The 20,628-nt window shown below is 46.0% G+C and overlaps 1 protein-coding gene across 17 annotated transcripts in view; it reads right to left on the minus strand.

Annotated features, from left to right (window-relative positions):
• MSI2 (musashi RNA binding protein 2) overlaps positions 1 to 20,628 on the minus strand; it is a 467,665-nt gene that overhangs the window by 182,400 nt on the left and 264,637 nt on the right. The gene's annotated exons all lie outside the window — the stretch shown is intronic.

Here is a 20,628-nt window from a genome sequence, read left to right on the forward strand (position 1 = left end):
ACCTGCAGTTATAAAGGCTGCTTTTTTAATTGTAAACCCCACAGGAAAAAAAATCTGCCAGATGTTCCCCTTGCATTTTATATATATGAAACATACTGTACTAGCAGAATCAGAAATTCTTACCAGCACATATTAATCAACCCAGTTAAGGACAACTTCAGTCAAAATGTAGGATTTAAAAAAAAAAAAAAAAGTTGCGCACGCGCGCGCACACAGAGAGAGAGAGAGAGAGAGAGAGAGAGTGTGTGTGTGTGTGTGTGTACAGGGAACATGACACAGCTACGGAACAGAGCAAACCATACAAGTTACCTCCAGTTCACCTTGAAAAATCTACCAGCACAAGTTACTTTTTCAGCTGAGATATAAGAGAAAGTGTTTAGCGGACACAAAATCTGGATCATAAAATAGCTGTGGAAAATTTAATCAAAGGTTTCACTGGGAGGGATGGGGGTAAGGGGGATTACAAGGAGGGGGGAGAAAACCATCGCTGCCTTTTAGAAAGGCATTCCCCTCTTTTCTGTACTGGAGATGGTTGGTGGGAAAGTGCATAATTCTGAGAGGGTTTTATGGCAATGAATGTTTTCCTTGTAGGGCAAGAGTGGATGAAAAATTGGGCTGGGGGAGAGAAGGAAGGTGATGTCCTACAGCAGGGGTCAGCAACCCCAGCACGGGTACCAAGAATGGCATGTGAGCCGATTTTCATTGGAACACAAAGTGGGAGCTCCGCTCTGCCCCTCCTCCCCCATGCAGCCGGGAGCTTGCTCATAGCCTGTGGATTAACAAAAGAGCAGCTAATGTTACCAACCACCACCTAACCAGTAAGGCTCTGCATCTTTATTTATTAATGAAGCTGTTGTAAGTAGGAAAATTGGTGACTTTAAAAATATTACTGGCACTTGGGACCATGCAGAGAGGTCAAAAGGTCACATTTGGGCACTCTGCCTCTGAAAGGTTGCTGACCCCGTCCTGCAAAATCTCTCTACTAGGGATTCTTTATTTCTTGTTGGTGGGATGGGGGGGAAAGGATGGGGGGGAAGACAAAACATCTTCTCATGGCATCACACGTTCTTCTTTCCCTTCCTGCCTTTACCAATCAAGCTCACCACTGCAAACATGTCTGTAAACACCCATGTCACCCTAGCCACTAAAGTCCTCACCAAACTGCTCCAGGCTGGAGCCCTTCTCCAGCACATAGGGTGTTGTTGGTCTGTTTTAGACTGTAAGCTCCTCAGGCAGGGGTCACACAGGGCGTATCTTCAGATGGTGTAAACTACAATAGCTCTAAAGATCCTCTGCTGGACTTTGAAGCTATGGGAGCTACGAGAATTTACACCAAAGATCTGCCCCCATGACTTCCGTCTCTTCAACTCCAAGCCTATGGACAGGATTTAACAAAATAAGAAGCAAGAGAAATGGAAATAGTGTCAGTAGGAGGCCACGTTTTGGACTGAACTCAGACACTCTGCTTTCAGTCTGGTTCCTGCAGGTGTGTACTGAGCGAGGGGATTTCTGGAGTCTGTCCACAACTTTGCATCTGGTTGGCTGTATGACCTTGGTGGAAGATCCTTAAGGATATATATATATATATATATATATATATATATATATATATATATATATATATATATATATATACTGCAAATGGGTCTGATCAAACACCACCCTGTGTGGACCCCAGCTCAAACCTAGCGTCCCACCGACTCCAGCAGGGCTCAATCCACACACAGGATGGACCCACGTACAGTGGGCAGATCTAGATGCCACTGTGCCTCAAGTTTGGAAACTGGGACAGTCTCGCCACCAGACCCCTCCCAGGCGCACCTATGTAGCTCAACTGCCTGTAGAGCACAATGACCTCCCAGGATGAACTATGCAGAATACCCGGGCAGTACCGTCATATTTGTGGAGCTCTTCAATATTGTTTTAAAAGGCAGCAGACTCTCCGGGAAAACAACAGAGAGAGGTCTCCTTAGAGCCTCACTCACCTGCCTTAGCACAACAACATATTTATGGACCATGAGTTCACAGTTACTGATTAATTATTCTCTTTGGGGCTCACTACAGAGGAGAGTTTCACACAAATTCTAGCCTTTCAGTCTATGAGGTTTCCACAAACGCACAAGAGTTTGGCTGGGTCAGGAGCAGGATTCAGTGGTGCTCTTCTATTTGCAGCAGAGATGAGGTGACAAGTCAGGGTGAGTTGCAGAGAAAAGTGGAGTGGTGAATCACCCTCAAACCAGCTCCGGGCTCACTCAGATAAATTCATCCTCACTACTGCAGTGCACTGTATGAACATGTAACTGGCACAGAGTGGTGAAGAGGATACACCTTGAAATCAAAAGGCCCTTCCCCTCAGAGACCTGCAGTTTTTGAGAGTAAATCAGAAAGCCAGGCTACTGAGAGGCAGTCTGTAATTCCAAAAAAAAACGTAGACGTCATCTACACCACCACGGATGGAGGCCTTTGCTTGGAAGGTTTCTTATGTAGTTATGGGCTTTTGTCCTTAGAGGAAAAATCCTATGGAAAGCAGAGGAAAGTGACAAATCTTTTGGACCATCTGCTGGAATTTAACTTATAGATTTTTACAGGGGGGTTCAAAAGCCACCAACATAAAACAAAAAGCCTCACCAGTGCTGCAGCCATAGGCGGTTATATATAGAAATGATACAAGCCTACTAAAGCTACATCTTTTAAGAGTAATTGCTATAGAACTCAATTTGTCTAATCCCTATCAAATCCGTATTGGATGTTTTTCCGTGAAACGAAAGACACTAGGGAGCCAGGCCTCCTGTGTAATAGTTTATATTCTACAATTTTTCATCAACCACTGTTCAACTTGAATAAGTTACTCTGCATCTCAGCTGGCACTATTTTCCCAGTGGTAGAAAGAAGGAGATAATGCTTGTACAAATGTCCTTTGGCTTGAACAGTGCAGGATCAAGCTCTAGTTAACTATTATTAAAAACAAGCTTCAAGACTAACAATTTTACTAATCTTTAAGGGGCAGACAGACCAACTTGGCTTCTTCTCTGAAACCTGTTATCATGGTCAGTGTCATCAACAGTGTGAAGGAAGAGAGGTGGATCCATTGGTTTCTCTGTATTTGTTAAGATAAATTAACTGAGGACTGAAAATATTTGTGAAAGAACCTGGGAAAATTTTGACCAGCAAAGACAATGTTATTGGGTGTGGAAATGACAGCAAGCTATCGACTGAGGTATCCCAAGAGACTAGACACATTGTCATTTCAGCCCATACTTTATAAGTTGGTAATTTAACAGTTTCTAGTTTGCTAATATAACAAGAGGATTGATTTTGTGGAATTTATCCATGCAAAAGCTGTAAAACATTATTTATATGGTAGCAGCATTTACGTTCATAAATCCCTATTCCAAGTCTTCCCGCCACATCAGCAGTCATTTCAAGCTTGGACTCTGCAACGGACAACCAGGAAACAATTTCCACTCCCCAGGCACAGATTTAGGCCTCGATTCAGGAGGACACAAACACACACACTCAAATCAACAGGTTTCTAGCAGATGCTGCACTTCTTTACAGCAGGGGTCAGCAATCCTGGACACAGGTGCCAAAAGGGGAACATGAGACGATTTTCATCATCACTCAAGGTGGGAGCTCAGCCCTACCCCTCCTCCCCCATTCAGCCAGGAGCTTGCTCAAAGCCAGGCCACCTGTGGGCTAAAAGACCAGCTAATGCTACCAACCACCACTTACATGGTAAACCTCTGCATCTTCATTTATTTATTAATTAAGCTGTTTAAGTAGGACTATTTAGCAACTTTAAAAAGTATCACCGGCACTCCGACCATAGAGAGGTCAAAAGGTCAAATTTTGACACTCTGCCTCAGAAAGGTTACTGACCCCTGCTTTACTGAATTTGGGTTTTATAATTTAGACAGCTTTTATGTACCAGAGATACCAGGTGACTCACGTCATGGACTATGCAGGAAACGAGGTACCGTAGGACAGATTCACCCCCTATTTTCTGGTTTACCAATTGACTACTTCCTTTCTCTCAGGCATGCTGGAACTGTTTGTGCAGTCGGGGCGAAGAGAGCATTGAACCAAACTTCAAACCTTGTATGTAATGGGAGGAATTTCAAATCCGGGGGTGCTACAGCACGCCCTGTTCAAGCACCTATGCTTTCTCTCACCCTGTTCATCTCCTCCCAGAGCCTATAAGATTACCTCCTCAAGGCCAGTAAATTATAGAGAGGTCATCAAAAACAGCAAGAAAGTGACCAAAAAGAAAGCTAAGAAAAACTCACTAGATATATCTGAGAGCACTTAACAAACAACTTCGCCTTTAATAAAGGACATTAAAATGTAAGCCAAACCATCCAGTATGTTCAAATATTTTTACATACATTTTCTTTGGTGCTTGGAGGTATTTGCCTATTTTCTCAAGGTCACTGTGCTGATTTATTACAGTTGGCATCTTAATTCCACTCATTGCATTAAATCCGCCTGTCTATGTAAATGTTGCATTTTGCTCTTCCCCTTGTGTTTTTGGACTTCTCCCAATTAACATTTTCTAATAGTCCCACAAGACTTCAACAGCTATGCAATCATGGCTCTGTTCTTGCAATGCAGATGCAAGGCTGACCTATAGCTGAGTGAACTGATTTGTCACCAAGCAGTTATTCGCAGAATTCTCCTCCTATTCAGGGATCACTGTGATTTCTGCTAATTTATGCATTATTCCCAATGATTCCACTGAAGTTCACAATTTACTTGTTTCTATTTTGGCTTATGCACTGAGCAGTGTTGCTTAGTTGTGATTGGTAAACTAAAGTCACATGCTATTGGTTCCTCCTCTTACCCCGCATAAGCACAGCATAATGCAGTCATCACATTTCTAGTGTGAATCCTTGGTGAAAGCAAATTTAACTTTTGATTTCCATGAGTATTTCAAGTGCAAAGAGTACTTTTCACACACATCTATGCTGGCAGAACTCAAATGCAGAGAACCTCTCAGGAAGGGACCCCAAAAGAAATGTAAATCATTTGAAAGCCTCTTGTCAAATACCTGAGGGAAACTGCCCACCTCTAGCCTTAATTTTTCTGGAGCTCAGAAAGAACAACAAAAATTGTGGAGACTCTTCTTGCAGTCTCTTAGCTGTTTGATAGGCTAATTAAAAAGTTGAAATTGCTCAATATTTGGCTGGGGTAGAGAAATATCTTTCTTTTCAAATGAAGATTAGTAAGGTCCTGTATACAACTGTAACTTTTCTGGTAGAAAGACTGCCTACTTTTAGCACAGGCCTTCTGAATGCAGTCAGCTACTCGGCCATGAGACCGTGCAAATTGCACATCTCCCTAGTCTCTGGCTACCCTACCCAAGACACTCAAGTATCATGCAATTGGTGACCTGTACAGCTGTCTATCCTTTTTATTATTACCCTCAGAAGGATGTCAAGAGGTATAATTAATGCGTGAAAAGCCTTTTAAGACACTCAGCCCATAAACGCTACATTAGGTTCAAAGATTTATTTTGTCACATTGCTTGTTGTTGGCTAGATTCATATTTTTGTGACCTCATTCTCCATTACCCTGAACCACTAAAGAATGAATGCAAAATGCTAACCCCTCGGATTTAAACATTTTGCACCCCTTTTGCATGGCGTTCGGTGCTTAGGCAAAGCACAAAACAATGGAGATTCTTCCCCCTTCTCTTATGTTTTTAGGGAAGTCGGTGGAGGAATGAATCCGGAACTGATTGTTGCAGTCAATGCCCTCCACAGCAACAACCTGACTGAGAGCTAGCAGAATTAAAGAGATTGGAACAGAGGTCAGCAACCCCCAGCACAGGTGCAAACAGCGGCACGCGAGCTGATTTTCATCGGCACATTAGGGGGAAGCTCAGACAAGCCCTTTCTCCCCCATGTCCCCCCTGCATTAACAAAAGACCAGCTTATGCTACCAACCACCACCTACATGCTAAAGCTCTGCGTCTTTATTAATTTATTAATGAAGGTGTTGTAATCAGGACTATTAAGGACTTTGAAAAGTATCACTGGCACTTGGACTGTACACAGAAGTCAAATTTCGGCTCTCTGCCTCGGAAAGGTAGCTGACCCCTGGATTGGAAAATTTTCCTGTGCAGGGTTCTCCCTCTAAGAAGAAATTTAAATACAAAATGGAGGGGGTTTAGCTTGTAAATGTTAGGTGGAAGAAGAACAGAGCACAAGTGAGTTCTTGAAGCCTCAATTATTTCTGATTATTTTAAAGTCTGTATTCAGCATATAACCCTATATTTTAATAGAAGGGCTTCTACAGGAGCTACACGGGTTAAGCTGCAACCTTATTTGTTTCTTTAACATGAAAATAAAAATAGAGACATCCCGTGAGTACTGATCTGGAAAGCCGTTTCTCTTTCCTTCTTTAGGGAAAGTGTTTGGATACATCTACTCTTTAGATGCACTCTGGCTAGCGCAGCTGTTCTTTCTTCTCTCTCCTTTGGCTGTAATTTTCATTACGGGTATAAAATTAAGCAATAAGGTATGACAGACAGTACATAGCTGGGCAATTATTCCAAGCCTCAGGTGGCGTTATACAGCACTAGGCTAGGGGCAGAGTGACTGTAACCACCCGAGACATTCAATAATCGCCTTGAAATGCATGGCCAGGAGCCTTACTCGCTATTATGAAATGGAATCTAACTGGGAGGCAGGACTCCTCTTGGGCTGGAATGCATTTATTTTTTATATCTCATGTGAGGTGCTCTACTGCAGTGGCAATGGGTGCTGTACAGGAAATTAAAGGCAAGGAAAGGGGAGCCAAGAATTGGCAGGTCGCTTGTCTTCTCCTGCTCCCTTTGCCTTCCTCTATTAACAAATGAAGTGCTGGCGAAAAGCATCGGTTCATCAATCCTGGTGGAAACTGACACCATTAGGTCAGAGCTATACTAGACATTAAAGTCGACTGTAGCTACACCATCCTAGCTACGGCAATTGTGTGGCTAGAATCGACTTACTACAACCGATTTACCTGGCCGTCCTCACAGAGGGAGGTTGACAGGAGAAACTCTCCCATCCATCTCCCTTACTCCTTGCAACATCAAGGAGTACAGGGGTCGACTGCTGACCCCAGATAGTTCAGTTCTGAGCATCCCTATTAGGTGCACTGGGTCGATCTTTTGCATAGTGAAGACATCCCCTCATTCGCTGAACATGCACAATGGAAGTATCAGTAATGCACATCACCCTACTATTAGGATTAAGTACTGGCCAAAGGGGCGATAATTCAGTTACAATCTCCATTTGCTCTTTGGCTCCTTGTTGAGGCTGATAGTAAGTATGGCAAACGTGCCAAATATGAAGTGGCTGTTTATGATCTGCACACCTCTAGGGTAGAAGCTAGACTGAAACCACTAGCTCATTCTACATGGACCACTGAACTGGCCTTAGCTGACCACAGCCTTCAGTTGCCCTTCACCTGGGGTAGATATGGACCTCAGGCGTCTTGGTCTAAGAAAATGTTTATGAATAGACTTATTTAGTACTACTGACTAAAATGAACATTTATAATGAGTTACATTGTATTTATAAGATGATGGAAGGGTCATTTCCTAACCTTGCTCCAGAAAAGCAGAACAATGTGACTAACAGGAACTCTACTCAAAAATTACACCCAATCAGGAAATTCAGGCAATATTTCTACTGCTTTAAAAAATCCTTTTTTTTTTTCTTTTTTAAGTGCACATGAACCTGTTTTACTTGAACCAGACAGCAGTTAACAAAAAAATTAGTGTGTTATAAATATACTTCTATTCAATATGAATGCATCATACACCATAACCACAGCCTAAATAAGTATGTATATAGGTGTGAATTGGCTGTATGTAGTTTAGCCATGCGGACTTGCTTGTGAAATAACATTAACTAATGAATTCTCACAACTTCCCCAGTTTTTGAGCTAACGGTTTGGTAAAAGACCTTGAAAAAAATTCTAGCTACTGCTATGCATCTTCAGATTCCCAGTGCAGTTCAGGGAGGACAAGTATGGACTGTCTCCGTACCCCAAAGGGTTAAATTCTATATCAGCGTTGAAAAACACACGTCGTTAGGATGAATTATGCTAGCTGGGGAATGCGTATATGGAGCCATCTAGGGCAGAGTGAATGCTTCACTCAAACCAACAGTTCCTTCAACAGCCCCCTTATAAAGTGGTGCAATTAACAAGGGAATAAAAATTAGTGCCATCTATAAATAACACCCACCTCCACGGGTTCTCTCTTACACACAATGCTTGACCCATAACTCCCAATGCACTTCATGAAGAGGCAAATGTCACTGAGATACATACACAGCTGCCACCCTGTAATCCCCTGGGTGGGGTGGCTTATTCACAGCCTGAGCAATATAAGTTGTACCAACACAAGGGGGAGGGTGTACAAGCCTTTAGCCAGACAATCCAGAGTTTCCCCCAGTCCTGCCCGTTTTAAAGTTCAACAGTTCAAAGACGATTGAAGGTTCATTTCCTAATCTTCATCAAGAAAAGCAGAACGGTGTGAGTGGCAGGAACTCTGCTCAAAAAATTATACCAAATTAGCAAATGTAAGCAAAACTTCTACTTTTTAAAAAAATTCATGTTTTCTGTAAACTGTTTTGGGACTTAGTAAAAGAGAGGAAGCCGTGCTAGTCTATACACTATCAAAACAAAAAAGCAGTCAAGCAGCACTTTAAAGACTAGCAAAATAGTTTATTAGGTGAGCTTTCGTGGGACAGACCCACTTCTTCAGACCATAGCCAGACCAGAACAGACTCAATATTGAGTCTGTTCTGGTCTGGCTATGGTCTGAAGAAGTGGGTCTGTCCCACGAAAGCTCACCTAATAAACTATTTTGCTAGTCTTTAAAGTGCTACTTGACTGCTTTTTGTTTTGTTTGGGACTTGTTTTTTTAATTGCACATGCACTTGATTTTCTTTTTTCTTTTCTTGAACCAGACAGCAATGAACAAATAATTTCAGAAATTCATCATCATTTTTATGCATAGGATATAAAAATGTCAATTGCAACTTCAGACATCAGTTACCACAATGAATTTCTGGCAGCCCTACAAAATATGAAAGGCAATTTTTCTCCTTCAAAAAACTCAAAAAACATTCTTCTTAGTCAAAACTTAGACAATATCTTACTAACAGCTCTCCTGTCACCTTCATGAAAAAGAATGATTATACCAATTGCTTGTACCCGGACATTTACTGTTATGTCCTGACATTCACGAGGATGGGACAATCAAAATGCAATGTGTGGGGCATTCAAACTCCTCATTCACAGAGGAATACAGGGAAAGGAAATAATAAACTATGTTTCCCTTTCTACATATGACTGTAGGTCCTATTGACATAATTAAGAAAGAGAAGTTACTCACTTGTAGTAATGATGGTTCTTCGAGATGTGTCCCCATGGATGCTCCACAGTAGGTGTCGGGCTCGCCCCGGCGCCGCAGATCAGAATTCTTCTAGCAGTTTCCTCTGGATCACGCATGCGCCGATGCGCGCCACTCCCTCGCGCGCCCTCAGTCGTGCGCAATCCGGTCCCCGCCAATTCCTTGACCAACCGCCTCGGATGCGCCTGAAAAACACCGGACAGAGATCTGAAGCGAGGAAGACGGGCAGGTAATGGAGCACCCATGGGGACACATCTCGAAGAACCATCATTACTACAAGTGAGTAACTTCTCTTTCTTCTTCGAGTGGTCCCCGTGGGTGCTCCACAGTAGGTGACTACCCAGCAGTAACCCCAAGTAAGGAGGTGGGTACTCGATTCATGTGCAGCTTGCCCTTAAGAGGACTGCTGTCGACAGACGGGTATCCTCATTGAACACCCGATGCAGGGCATAATGCTTGGCGAAGGTGTCGTAGGATGACCAAGTCGCCGCTCTGCAAATGTCTTTCAACACGATTCCCTTGAAGAAGGCCGTTGATGCCGCCACCGCTCTGGTGGAGTGAGCCCTGGGCAGGGTTAGCAAAGGGGTCTTTCGGAGCTCGTAGCACAGTTTTATACAGGACACAATGTGATTTGAAATACTCTGGGAAGAGAGGCCTTCCCCTTTCGACCTGGGAGCGAGACACACCAGAAGCCTGTCCGTTTTCCGGAAGGGCTTAGTTCTGTCTATGTAAAAGGCCAACGCCCTCCTCACATCTAGGAGAAGCAGGTGCGCCTCCTTGCTTGAGCTGTGAGCATTCGGGTAAAACGAGGGTAATGCTATTGGTTCGTTAATGTGGAACTCCGAGGAAACTTTCGGAACGAAGGCTGGGTGTAACCGTAAGATCACCGCCTCCTTTGAGAACACTGTGCAGGGCGGTGTTGCCATCACTGCTGCGAGCTCGCTCACCCTGCGGGCTGACGTAATCGCAAGAAGGAAGGTCGTTTTCATGGTAAGTAGTCGGAGGGGTACCGTGCCTAATGGTTCAACGGGTGGTCCCGATAGCGTGTGGAGTACCAAGTCCAAACTCCATGACAGTGGTAGCGGTTTTCGAGGAGGGTACAGGTTTACCAGCCCCTTCAGGAACCTTGTGACGATAGGATGGGCGAATATGGTGGGCCCTTCCTCTTTGTGCCGAAAAGCTGATATAGCTGCGAGGTGGACCTTTAGCGAGGACAGAGAGAGCCCGTCTCGTTTGAGGTCCAGCAGGTATTCCAGAATTACAGTTATAGGGACGTCAAGAGGAGCTAACTGCTTGGAAGAGCACCAGGCCGTAAATCGTGTCCATTTCTGTTCGTAAGTCCTCCTGGTGGAGGTCCTTCAGCTAAACTCTAAGACCTGTCTTACTCCCTCCATACACGTGCTCTCTAAGGCGCTGAGCCATGGATTAACCATGCTTGTAGGCGGAGTCCCTGAGGGTGCGGGTGCACCATGGACCCCTGAGCCTGCGTGAGTAAGTCGGGCGCTACCAGTAGGGGGAGTGGTGGATGATCCGACATGCGCAGAAGCAGCCATTGTTGTCGGTCCCAGATTGGAACTAGGAGTATCATGCGAGCTCTCCCCCTTCTGGCTTTCTGCAGAACCTTGTGGATAAGTGTTGTGGGGGGAAACGCATAGAGTAGAGGGCCCTTCCATGAGATCAGGAAGGTGTCCCCCAGGGACCCCCACCCTATTCCTGCTCTGGAGCAGTACTGAGGGCATTTCTTGTTACGTTGGGTGGCAAACAAATTGACTTGGGGAAACCCCCAGGTGTGAAATATGCGTCGTAGCGGATCTGCCACTCGTGCGTGAGTGCAAAGCACCTGCTCAGTTGATCCACCTTCACGTTGTGGGCGCCTAGCAAGTACGAGGCTTTCAACGTTATGTTGTTGGCAGTGCACCAGTTCCGCAATCGAACTGCTTCTGCGCATAGCGCACGGGACCATGCACCTCCTTGTCGATTGCTGTAAAACATGGTGGAGGTATTGCCGGTATTGATCCCGACTACTTTGCCGTGCAGGTATTTCCGAAAATGTCTGCACGCATTAAAAACTGCTCTGGGCTCCAGTATGTTTATGTGCAGTGTCTGTTCCGCGGGGGACCATAGCCCTTGCATCACCTTGCTGCCAATGTGCGCTCCCCATCCTATGTGGGAGGCGTTGGTTGTAAGAAAAATAGAAATTTGTGGTTGGTGGAAGGGTACTCCCACTAGCAGGTTCTTGGCATCTGCCCACCACACTAGCGACTTCCGTACCTCTGTCATGGGTGATACTACCCTGTGGATGGTATGGGCTGCCGGTCTGTAAACGCCCGCCAGCCAATGCTGCAGGCTTCGCATGTGTAACCTGGCATTCTGTACCACAAACGTGGCGGCCGCCATGTGCCCCAACAGTTGCAGGCACGTTAGGATCGGCACCATGGGGCTGTACATCATGACTTGTACCAAGGATTTGATGGTGCGGAAGTGGGTGTCGGGCAGGTATACTCTTGATGCGATAGAGTTTATGCGCGCCCCTATGAACTCTATATCTTGTGTGGGTTCGGTCTTTGACTTTGCGAGGTTGATAACTAGGCCCAGCGAAGTAAACGTGTTCGCGGTGACACGTATCATGCGTAGGACCTCTGCCTTTGAGGCCTATTTCAGTAGGCAGTCATCCAGATACGGAAAAGTAAACACCCCCTGTCTGTGCAGGTAGGCTGATACCACTGCCAGGGTTTTGGTAAAGACTCTGGATGCCAAGGATAGGCCGAACGGAAGAACCCTGTATTGGAAATGCTCCCTGCCGACCGTGAAGTGGAGGAAGCGTCTGTGTGCCGGATGGATTGTTATATGACAGTAAGTGTCTTGTAAGTCGAGGGCTGCAAACCAGTCTCCATCGTCCAGTGCCGTAAGTATGGAGGCAACTGTAATCATCCGGAAACGCTGCTTGCGCAAGTATCGCTTGAGGTCCTGTAGGTCCAAAATCGGCCTCCAGCCTCCTGTTTTCTTCTCTGTTAGGAAGTATCGTGAGTAAAAACCTTTTCCTTGGAATTGTTCCTGTACTCTTTCCACCGCCCCTATGAACATGAGGTGATCTACCTCCTGCTTCAGCCTCGCCTCGTGAGAAGGGTCCCTGAGAAGAGGCTGGGTGGGAGATTTCATCGGTGGTAGTGACTGGAAGGGGATCTTCTAACCCATGGCTATAATTTCCAGCACCCATTTGTCTGTTGTGATGTTTTGCCATCGGGAGTAGAATGGTTTGAGGTGATGATGGAACATGAAGTGAGCGTAGCATTGAGCGATGGTGTTGACAGCGCAGTCCTCGACATACTCGTCAAACTTGCTGCCTCTGGGCTTGCCCCGAGGTTGTACGACTTTGTTGAGAACGTTGCCTGGGGGCCCTGTACTGTTGCTGCTGTTGATGGCGCCCTTAGTCATAGCCTCGCTGATATCGTGCGCTTTGTGGTTGGTAAGCGTCGCGCCTTTGCTGAGGATAGAACTTCTTTTTCTTGTATGGAGGAGTGTAGATACCCAAGGTCTTACGTGTGGCCCTCGAATCTTTGCTAGAGTGGAGGACCGAGTCGGTTGATTTTGCAAACACCTTTTGCTTGTTGAAGGGAAGATCTACGATCTTCGCCTGTAGATCTCTGGGGATACCAGACATCTGGAGCCAGGATTCCCTATGCATTACCACTGCTGTGGCTGTTGAGCATGCCGCTGTGTCCACCACGTCCAGGGCAATCTGAACTCCCGTTCGCGAGGCCACGTAGCCCTCCTGGACAATCGCCTTTAACACTGGCTTCTTGTCCTCCGGGAGGAAATCCATGAGAGAGGTAAGTCTAGAGTAATTGTCAAAGTTATGGTTTGATAAATGTGCCGCATAGTTTGCCATTCTCAGTAATAAGGTAGAGAAGGAGTAGACCTTTCTGCTGAACAGTTCTAATTTCTTAGCGTCTTTATCTGACTCCCCTGATTTATACTGAAGCGTCTTTGACCTCTGTTGGGACGATTCGACCACCGAATTGGGCTGTGGGTGGCTAAACAAGAATTCCATGCCCTTGGCTGGGACAAAGTATTTCTTATCCGCCCTTTTATTCGTAAGCGGGATGGAGGCTGGAGTCTGCCATATGTTAGTGGCTGATCCCATAATGGCTTCTTCCAGTGGGATAGTGATTTTAGATGAAGCCGGAGGTCTCAAATTTTTCAGGAGTTTATGATGCTTCTCCTGCACCTCTGCTATTTGAATGTCCTGCGTGTATGCTACTCTTTTGAACAGCTCTTGGAATTGTTTAAGGTCATCCGGATGGGAGATGTCCCTGGGGACAACTGCCTCATCTGGGGATGATGAGGAGGAGCCGCTAGGATAAACCTCCCCCAACTCCTTTGGTTCCTGGAGTTCGCTGGTATGTTTGCTCCTTCATGGGTTGTGAAGGAAAGTCTCGGGACTCTGGACCTATTTCCCCCTGGGACAGCTGCGTTCCTCTCCCAGAGCGAGTGTGTATATGGGGGTGTTGGTGAGGAGTGGGTGGGGATCTGCCCCTGGATCTAGATCTCCAATGTCGGTGTTCAGTATGATGAGGACGGCCATAACACGGACAAGGGCCAGGTGATGGAGACCTGGACCACGATTGGAGTGTGTACCTATGATGCTTGGGAGAGCGGGATCTCCGTTGACGACATTGATAATGGCGAAGCTGGTTTGTGATAGTACTCGTAGGTATCCATGCCCAAAAAGGGTGAAGGTGAAGGTGGCCTGAGCCAAGGCGAAGGTGGTTGGAGGAACGGAGAGAGGGGTCTGAAATAGGCCGGTGGAGTTGCTGCCCGGCTACGCGGCGTGTGTATCTCGAGGGTGGGGGGGCGCGCCTGGGTGATAACGGCATCGCAGCCATGTCCGGAGATGGACTGAGGTGCCGGGTTTTGGCCCTAGCTTTCCCCCGCCCCTGCAGGGTGGGCGCCGCCCCCTCCCGTGCCAGGGATCTTGGCCCTGCTGTCAGGGCCGCGCTCAGTGCCGTCATATGCGGTGCCACGCGGGTAGCTTCCTCCAGCGCCGTTTGGCCCCGTGCTGGGTGCCCCTGCGCCGTCGGCACCGTGAAAGCCAGTGCCTCGTGAGGCGGGGCCGCTGATTCCGGCGCATGCTGCCCTGGCGCCCGCAGCACCCTCGGTGCCGACTGTTGAATAGTTGGAGGGCCGGCCCCGGCCACGTGCGCGACCGCACTGCCGCTTTCATCAGCCCATGGTTCAGGGCTCTGAGTTCCGCTCGTCCTGCTCGCTGAAAACGCTGGCAAGAATCGAGCCAGGGAGAGTTTCTTTTTCTTTTGCACAGAGGGGATCAAAGAAGCCGCCTTCCTTTTATGCAACCCAGAGGGCCCTTCTGTGTGAGGCTTCTCCGGTGGCTCAGGCCAAAGGGCCTTATCAAACAAGATCATTTTGAGCCTCATCTCTCTGTCCTTCCTGGCCCTGGCTGTAAGCTTAGCGCAGTGCGAACACTTCTGGGTAACATGGGACTCCCCCAGCCAATGAATGCACTTACTATGCCCATCAGAGGCTGGCATAGCCTCGCGGCATGACTCACACTTCTTAAACCCCGAGGAAGACATCACGGTGAGTCTTTACTGTTAATAGGGTACTTAGCCGCTAATCACTGCGTTCTTCAAACAAATAACATTTACGGCCTTCAGGGTAGCGGACGGCTTAACCAGCCTTCTTTGTCCGCTCCTCTCCCTCTGTTCGTCTTCTCTCTTACTATTTATTTTATTTCATTTTTTGTTCACTTTTATTTTTTTGTATAATAGTAAAAAAACGAGCTAACAAGTAGAATTAACTGTCTTATCTGTCTCAGGCGTTAGAGCCGGAGCGGATTCCGTCTGCAGTCATTGGCGGTTGAGAAGGAACTGGCAGGGTCCAGATCGCGCACGTGACTGAGGGCGCGCGAGGGAGCAGTGCGCATCAGCGCATGCGCGATCCAGAGGAAACTGCTAGAAGAATTCCGATCTGCGGCGCTGGGACAAGCCCGACACCTACTGTGGAGCGCCCACGGGGACCACTCAAAGAAGAAGTTCCCACACAACAAGCTAAAAACATTTAACGAGCCCATACAAACAGTAATATGTTTTCACTCAATTTATTTTTATATCAAAAACAACTGCACAAGAGTTAAGTCTTCACCAGAGAAGAGTGCTGCCTCTACTAATAGTCTGCTTCACAGCAATTTCAGGACAGTAAGGCCGCGTCTACACTTGCATTCCTCTTTCAAAAGAGGAATGCAAATGAGACACAGGTTTACATATCTCATGTTTCATTTGCATAAATCTTTTTTCGGAAGAGATTCTTTCAAACAAAAGAAAGCAGTGTAGATGGGGCTCTTTTGAAAAATATACCCCATCTTTGAAAGAACCCTTCTTCCTGAAACACGACAAGAAGAAGGGTTCTTCCGGAGATAGGGTTTATTTCTCAAAGTGCCCCATTTAAACTGCATTCTTTCTTTAGAAAGACTCTCTTCCGAAAAGAGATTACGCAAATGAAGTGCAGGATATGTAAATCAGTGCCTCATTTGCATTTCTGATTTCCCTCATCTGCACTCCTCTTTCAAAAGAGGAATGAAAGTGTACCACAGCTTAAGAGTTACGCTACTGCTCAAGCAATGCACCATGCAATTTGGGTCTAACTTTCAAAAGCTCAGCTCCTAGTTGGCCCTTATTTAAACACCTAGGTTATCCAGAGAGCTTAATAGGTTGGGTGCTGAGCTTTTGGGAACATCCAGCCACAAGCAGCAGAGTGGGAACTGCTGAGCACCAAGCACTTTGTTAAACCTGGCCCTTGGGCAGGTGCCAAAATGGGAGCTAAGGAAACTTGAAAAATCAAACCCCAGCGTGGCAAGCATTTGAAAATCTGGCACTTCAAGCACGCATGCATGTTTCTCTAGCTTCCAGAATCCACTCCTGTCTAATGGACTCCTCACACAAGACATACAAGTAAGCCCGTTGACAGAGGAAAGCAAAGAGATGGTTTCCCCAGGCCCTGGTGATTCAAAAGAGCCCGAGGCTCCCTGCCACTACTGTTATTACTGCAGCAGTGGCAGTTACGAGCCCTCGGCCCTTTAAAGTAGCACCAGTGCACTGTGTGGTACTCTCTGGGCGTCTCTCAGGGCTGGCTGTGAGGAGGGGGACAAGCATGGCGTGCTCCCAGTGGCTGACCGAGCCCTGCCCCTTCTGTCCAAAGCACCACCTCTTCCAGGAGCATGAGCCTCCTTCCTCCCCCTTGCCAAGGGGTCTGAAAAGTCTGTCTCCCCGCACCTGCTGCATACAAATGGTAAGAACTTTTCATCTTTCCAGAAGCCCACACACAAATTTGATGTACATGAGGTTCCAGTGTAGTGACTGTGTGGCAACAGAGAGATCTGTTAACCCCATATGAACACAACACTGTTTGCAGCATCCAGAAAGAGGAAGGTGACCTAGGTCACCTGCTGTCATTCCGCCTTCTTGGATCAGCCCAAGGCACATGGAATTAGTTAACCACTAAGCAACCATATTTAATGGCGGTGATTACAGTTTGGGAGAAAAAAATCACTATGGGCTTTCTTTTCCTTTTGAGTATCTTATCGCTCAATAAGGAGCACTGAAAATGTATGCCTGGGGTATAACGTGCTATTGAAAGGCAGGTACGTGAATAGCTTCAGGATACCCCAGAACAATAGCAGAGAGCTTCTCAGTTCTTGCCAACGTGCGTTCTGGTGTTGTCGCCGAAAAACTAACAAGTCACTGGGTTCGCCCTCTCATATGCCCTCCTGACTCACCACTGATAGATAGCTGGAGGAGGGACTTAGAAAGGGGAGTTGCCCCAAATGAATGAGAAAACTTTGTGCTATGTCCCACCCTCCCTTTGCCTCAACTCTATATCAAACACCTGGGCAGGTAGTTAACAGGCTTCCCTTTTTGTCTGGTCCCCTTTCATCCATTGTTTCTTCCTCCCCTTTTCTAGCAATCAATAGCCATCCCTTTGCCTGTAGTGCACCCCTCGCTCAGAAGGAGAGGACAGCTCTTGCCAGCTTCTCACGCCTGTGTGTCAGATGTTCAAACCAGATCCATTTATTCTTCTCAACCTAGACAGATATGGCAAACAAGTCTTGGCAAAAGCCATCCTGCCATCCTTCTTGGGATCACTCAGCAAAGAGACATGCAGCAAAGCAAGTAAGCATGGCCACAGGCTAGCCTCATCTGTTCAACAATCCAGGCAGCAAATTGGTATGCCTCCTAGAGCTCGCTTATATAATGAAGTTAGAAGGACATCATCTTGCGAGAGTCTTTCCATCCCTCAGGATCAATAACTAATGCAGAACTCAAGATTTTATCTGGGGTCTGCAAGGGCAACAAAATCAACTCCCCCCCCCCCCAATTACTAAATCCTTTCCTGATTAACCCGGTATTTTTCAACAGGCTCAATCAACTTCTATGGACTGAAGAAAGCAATCTGCCAAAAAGTTTCGAGCATTGCTTTCTCTCTCCTTAGACTTCAGAGAAAGCAGACTGAACACTTTCCTCCCACGAAGAAATTATCATCAACTAAGCTGAACCAGCGACTTCAACTATTACCTCATCAGGCACAATGCAATGAAATTACCAAACTTTAGGGAAAAAAAAACCCACTATTGCAAACTATTATTATATTTCATGGAAATAAACCAGGGGATTGTTTTTCATCGAGTAATGCAAGAGTAGACCATTCCGTCAATTAAATGCTTAAATGGATTTTTGCATCCTCCAACAAATACAGAAAGGCAGACAGGGATGTAATGTAATACCTTGGGAATACTACTTGTATTAGGACATGTCTATACTCTGACTTCACTGCTGTGCAACTTTCTTGCTCAGGGGTGTGGAAAAAACACCTCCCCAAGTGCAGCAAATTACAGCACTATAAAGTGCCAGTGTAAACAGGCTCCCAGTGATAGGAGCTATGCCCCTTGTTTGGGTGGCTTACATAGAGTGCAGAAAGAGATCTCTCCCAGCACTGGTGCCATGGCCATACCAGCATTTTAATATTTTAAGCATAGACTTAGCCAGCACCTAGGAATGGACAGCCAGAGAAGACAGCACCACATGCAACAAAATGGTTAACAAACCTTGATGTTTTCACATGTTGGTGGCCCAACAAGAGGTATACCTCGGTATTGGCAATTTCTATGAGTGGGATGACCCATAGACTTCAGATGACGGCAGAATGAGGCCAAAATTGACCCCATGTCTCTGGTGAATAGTGAATATTTAGATGTATTGTTTTATGTTACACATGGAAACAAGTGACATTGTATTTATCGTCAAGAACAACAAGTAGTCCTGTGGCACCTTATAGACTAAGGGATATTCTGGAGCATAAGCTTCCGTGGGCAAAGACTCGCTTCATCAGATGCACATAAGGTGCCACAGGACTTCTTGTTGTTCTTGAAGATACAGACGAACATGGCTCCCTCTCTGCTGCCTGCGCACGCACATTGCGTCACTGTCACACATACCCAGTCTGTGTCGCACACACCGTCACTGTCATTTATACACTGTGGCACACGATCTGTGTCAGTATCGGAGGGGTAGCCGTGTTAGTGTGGATCTGTATCAGCAACTAAGGATCCTGTGGCACCTTATAGACTAACAGAAAAGTTTTGAGCATGAGCTTACATGAGCACAGACTCACTTCATCAGATGCTGGTGATTTCCAAGACCAGCATCTGATGAAGAGAGTCTGTGCTCACGAAAGCTCATGCTCAAAACTTTTCTGTTAGTCTATAAGGTGCCACAGGACCCTTCGTTGCTGATCTGTGTCAGTCTGTCTTTCACACAGTGATTCTTTTTCACACTCACTCACTCCCTTTGTCTCTCTCTGTAGCCCTCAGCCACACCCCTTCTACCCAAGACCCCGGAGGTGAGACGAGGATAGCTGGCCCAAAACCAGTACCAAAATTCATGGAGTCGCCCCTCTGCAAAAATGACCACCCGTCCCTAATACAGCAACAAGAGTAAATCACAACAAACATTTTCCGTTACATGGCTTTTTGAGAATTAAGACCACCTCCAAAGCAGGTTTGTGGATTGCTATTCACACGGACATTGCATGCTAGTGCATTTTGTGAACAGGTTTCAAAATCCAATCAGAACATAATCACTGGTCAAATCTGAGGCATTTTACAGTGGATCAATATAGCAGAGCCCTCTTCCTTACAACCATCTGGTGGACAACTTACCAGCCTGATTAAGAGTGGTCACTTGTTCAGACAAAAAGGGTCTGAAAAGACTCAATGACATAGAACACCAGATAAAAATGACTCCCTGCATTTCATTTAAGGTGACCTTTGTTTCTTCTTTTCACCTTTATTTGGCAGACAAAGATCCAGAGTCTACCATTTAATATCTATTTAGCATCTGCTCAAGCAGCAAAATGATTTAGCACCAGCCAACTGCTTCCCCCATTAGGAGAAATCTGGGCTAGTACAGTCTCGATTAAGTAGCAGTCATTGCATTCACTAGGAAAAAAATCAGTTCCAAGCATAGCTGATCCTTCAATGCTCCTGTAAGTTGCCAATCATCTGCAACTACCTGGTCAGCTGCAGTGCACAGCACTACACAAGACTGAGACCTGGGTCCATTTTAAGTGGCCTACATTGGAGGTAGAAATAGCAAGCTCTCATTCAACCAGTGTCTGTTAGTCCTGAATGAATGGCTGGGCTTCACTTCCCCTCAGGACTCTTTCAAACAATTCACATAAGGACGCTAATATGAAGAGAGATGCTGTCGAGTGTGCGTAGTAAAATAAAACATAAAAAAAAAACAAAGTCAATAAAAATCACAGAAAATAAAACATCACAGAAATGCTAAAAATGTGTTGCTTCCCTTCAGTGTGCTGTGTAAGCTCAGCTCTTGGGTAAGCCGTCCAGGAAAGATTCAGGGGCCACCCAGATGATGAACAGAAGCTCTCACAGCCACACGCAAATAAGAAGCATGTGTTTCTACTGGTGGTGCACATGTCTTAACAAAATTTATTCCATGCCACACGGCAGAAGTTAGAGAGACTGCTGCTTCCCTGCCTCCAGCAAAAGGACCTCCCCCCCTCAAAGATGCATTATAGGACTGGGGCTTTTGTGAAGCAAAGGTGCCCTCTATCTATGTAGCCCTCAGCTTCAATAGTTATGAAACTTTTCTTCAGCTAAGATAAATGAAACTTGTTTTTGA

Source organism: Carettochelys insculpta, chromosome 19 (genome assembly GCF_033958435.1).
Source record: "Carettochelys insculpta isolate YL-2023 chromosome 19, ASM3395843v1, whole genome shotgun sequence".
In the NCBI taxonomy this organism is placed as follows: Eukaryota; Metazoa; Chordata; order Testudines; family Carettochelyidae; genus Carettochelys; species Carettochelys insculpta.